Source organism: Pseudophryne corroboree, chromosome 5 (genome assembly GCF_028390025.1).
Source record: "Pseudophryne corroboree isolate aPseCor3 chromosome 5, aPseCor3.hap2, whole genome shotgun sequence".
In the NCBI taxonomy this organism is placed as follows: Eukaryota; Metazoa; Chordata; class Amphibia; order Anura; family Myobatrachidae; genus Pseudophryne; species Pseudophryne corroboree.
Genome location: NC_086448.1, coordinates 310629284 through 310633708, shown reverse-complemented (window position 1 = coordinate 310633708; position 4425 = coordinate 310629284). Strand labels below are relative to the sequence as shown.

Here is a 4425-nt window from a genome sequence, read left to right as displayed (position 1 = left end):
AAGAACATATGATCCAAAAGAAATTAAGACAAAAATATTAATAAGATATGTGTTGGAGCTTGTACAAAAAAAATTAGGAATGTTCTGGTCATGTCTCACGGAATGTGATTAGAAAGACTGTAAACACTTCAATGTCCTACATCCATTTCAGCCTGACCAGTACAGAAAATCTGTATTAATGGGACCACAATGTGGTCAATTTGGTAGTCAGTCTGTAATAGAAAGATCAAAATAATAGGACAATGCTCAAAATAATGCCGGTCACTAAAGATTGCACAGACTATAATAGTCTAAATAATTATATACAGTAACAAGATAAGGTTGTTGGAGATAGGAAAAAGTGGTGATACTGCTGTTGGTGTCTTATAAAACACGTCAAATAAATTGACTCCTGCTCTACAACACTAGGTATTCCCTGTGAGTCTTCTCCTCAGGTACTGACCCAGCCCAACACTGTTTAGCTTCCAAGATCGGACGAGATCAGGCGCTGGCAGTGTGGTTTGATAGTAGAAAAGGTAGGTAGGTTTAGACAACAATGAGAGTGCACCTAAATAAGAGGGTGTCACAGATTGTGACATGAGTAAGAGAGTGGATCTGCTTTCTGCGTTAGGCCGGACACATCAAATCCCACTGTAGTGGTATTGTGCACCCTGGATCGCAGATGAGAGTCCACGGAAATAGAAATAGGATGAGAGCAGAAGTCAAAAATTATATCCAAAGTAGGATGATATAATTACAATAGAAGAAATTACTGCAGTAAAGCATGCAAACATATGCAGACTGTAATATTTATTATCACTTGTTGCAAATGATTAATTGTTGCCCCACACCACAGAAGGCAGGCTGTACACTGGTATCAAGCCCTATGTCGGCTGAACAATGTGTCTCAGAAACTACCCGATGGTGAAATTATAATATTAATTGCACAGTATCAGTATGTTAGAAAAAAGATAATGCTAACCTATAAGGTTGGTAGGAATCACAACCTGGCTAGTAAAGTCAGTATGGATATAAACAAGGGAACACAAGTGCTTACTTACATATGCTTACTGAAGTCCTATTTAATTAGACAGTAATGTAAGCAAGCATAGATGGGCTAGTAGGTGTAAATCACCACTGGATTATAGCTGAATGGAGGGTATACAGGATGCCCTCATGAGCGCAATTAGTGTACATAACCTGTATATATCCAGCGACGAGCGTGCTTCCAAGTGCTGGGGTTGGTGCCAGTAGACCCGATATGGAGGAAAACGCATCTATTATCCATTATGCACCTATCCCTCATATACCTTAATGGTATTCAGCCGTCATCCTCCCCCATACCAATACCTTTTAGTACGACGTGCCTGTACCTCTGTCCGATTGGACACAAGCCGTGAATGACAGCTCCGCTGTAACTTCCGGCAATCTCGATCCTCCTCCCCCACTAATGACGCGCCTGCAATGATTGGTCCATGCCTTCATGTGAGGCATTTTTATACTCCTTCGCCTGCCCGCTCTTAGAATCAGGAAGTGAACAAGCCCTGCGGGGTGAAACGCATTTTCCTCCATAGCGGGTCTACCGGCACCAGCCCCAGCACTCAGAAGCACTCTCGTTGCGGGATATATACAGGTTATGTACACTAATTGCGCTCATGAGGGCATCCTGTATACCCTCCATTCAGCTATAATCCAGTGGTGATTTACACCTACTAGCCCATCTATGCTTGCTTACATTATTGTCTAATTAAATAGGACTTCAGTAAGCATATGTAAGTAAGCACTTGTGTTCCCTTGTTTACATCATTAAGCCAGTGATAATCTATGCATGGTCGCAAGCCACCATCTTTCTTATTAACGAAAAAGAATCCGGCTCCTTCAGGTGAAGAAGATGGTTTATTAAACCCTTTGGATAAATTCTCTTGTATATAATCAGACATAGCTTGAGTCTCCGGAATGGACAGCGGATAAATTTGACCCCTAGGAGGTGTTTTGCCCGGCACCAAATCGATTAGGCAGTTCCATTCGCGATGAGGGGGAAAGGAGTCAGCCGCTTGTTTACTGAAGACATCCACAAAAGATAGATAGACTGAAGGTAACTCGGGAAGACTGACTGACTGGAGGGGTTTAACTGAAGCTAAACAATTCTTGGTACAAGATTCACCCCACGAAAGAATTTCCATGGTTCACCAGCTGAACTGTGGATTATGTTTCTGCAGCCAAGGTAATCCAAGTATCACATCATGAGAGGCTTTGGGAATCACGAGGAAGGAAATATATTCGGAATGGAGCACACCAACTTTTATCTTGAGACATACAGTTCGATGAGTAATTATGCCTTCTGGAATTCGACTTCCATCCACTGCTGTAACAGAAACTACTACTTCCAGGGGCACGGTTTGAACTTTAGATTGTATAACAAAGGCTGAAGTGATGAAGTTCTCGGCTGCACCGGAATCTAGGAGAGCTGAAATTTTAACTGTAGAACCCAGAACTTCCAAACAAATAGGCAAAGTTGGCTCCTTCCCGGAACATGATTCCAAGGTAACTTCTAGCTTAACCTCTCTTGAATAAGCTAGGAGCGAGAATTTTCCTGCCAAAGTTTGCAGAATTTAACGAAATGTTCAGAGGACCCGCAGTACATGCAGAGGTACCCTGTCGACGACTAATTTGTTCTTCTTCTGTAAAACGAGAGCGTCCAATCTGCATAGGCTCTTCTGTCATCACAGGAGACTGAGACAAAGAAGGATCTTGACGAGGTCTAGGTCGAGAACACGCGTTCATTTGCCCAACCTTGGATTTCTCTAAGCAACGCTCTCTGTAACGTAGATCAAGTTTATTGCAGATGGAAATTAATTCGTCCAGCTTAGTTGGCACATCACAAATGGTTAAATCATCCTTGATTCTATCTGAAAGTCCATTCCAGAAAGCTGCGACCAGGGCCTCTTCATTCCAGTTTAATTCTGAAGACAAGGTGCAAAATTTAATAATATATTGACTAACGGGTTGTGAGCCTTGACGTAGATGGAGAATCTCCAAAGATGCTGAGGTGGTTCTTCCTGGTTCATCAAAGATTTTCCAGAAGGAAGGTACAAATTCATTATAATTAGAAAGAATAGGGTCTCCCCTCTCCCACAGCGGCGACGCCCACTCCAAGGCCTGACCGGAGAGGAGGGCAATGATATATGCGATCTTAGAATGGGCTGATGAAAAACTAGCAGACAACAGTTCGAACTGAATCTCACATTGATTCAGAAATCCTCTGCAAAGCTTTGGGGTACCGTCAAACTTGCTTGGCAAAGGCAACTGCAGATGAGACATAGGCACCATCACCGGAGGAACCACTGTGGAAGCAGAGACCACTGGAGCTGGAACTTGAACTTGAGGTGTATGAAGAGCATCCAAGCGATCCGTCATAGTTTGCATAAACTGAACTATTTGCATCTGTATGGACTCCTGATTATCCAGATGGGAAAGAATATTTGCCGTAGCACCGCCTCCTGCGGTTTGGTCACTCGATGGATCCATGGGGCCAGTGCTTACTGTCAGGTCCGACTGATTTCGTGAATCCGTTAACCTTGGAGCCACAGAAGGTGTTGGTGCCAGAGTATGGTGGAAACAGGGAGGACGAAGAAAGTTCTGTTTCATATATTTATTAGAAAGCTACAATTCCAGTAAGGAGTTAAATGACAATCATTAGACACCATATATGAACTGACGTACTGCAATGAATAGCATAACGATAAGCAGGCTATGTATTAAATATGCATTGAAGAAATGTTCATATGAATAAGATAAAATGTGCCTGAAGATTAGTGAAGAATTGTCCAATATGAAGCAAAGATTGGTGCCAAACTGTAAATAACTGTTAACTGGATATTGTAGATAAAGATTAATAACTTGTTACTGACGCTTAAAGGCTGAACTGGAGAACTGTGAAGAATTGTCTTTGAATGAAGCAAAAACTTAGATACAAAACTGAAAGAAGTAATTGCAGGTTGTGAAGATTATACTTGAAACACTGTGAAGAGCTGCAGGACCAGGATTAAGTAGAAATTTCCACAGGCTGTGTGATTATAGCAGGCAGTCACTGAATGAACAGGGTAACCTCTCATGGGACTCCGGGAATCCATTTGTTGCTACTTGAAGAGCAAATGACTGACAGTACAGCAGGGAGCTGGTTGGTCACTTGTGGTGAAGGCTGCAGGCAGACCTTTGGGAGAAGAGGCGATATCAGGACAACTGGAATCACACAGAAATTCACAGGGAGAGCACAGAGCTAGGGTACAGAGTAGCTACAACAAAGCACTGGCCAAGAGTGAAATAATCTCAGCCTATTTATAATCAGCACAGGCACGGGATTGGCTAAAACTTACCCCCAGGTGCTGAAAGGTGCTGCATTTGGTCTCCAACATGGCCACCTCCTGTACTGCAGACACACAGAGG

At 42.7% G+C, this 4425-nt stretch overlaps 1 pseudogene; it reads right to left on the bottom strand.

Moving 5' to 3' along the window:
• Positions 1–393: 393 nt before the first annotated feature.
• LOC134930145 (5S ribosomal RNA) lies at positions 394–512 on the bottom strand (annotated as a pseudogene).
• Between the last annotated feature and the right edge of the window lie 3913 nt (positions 513–4425).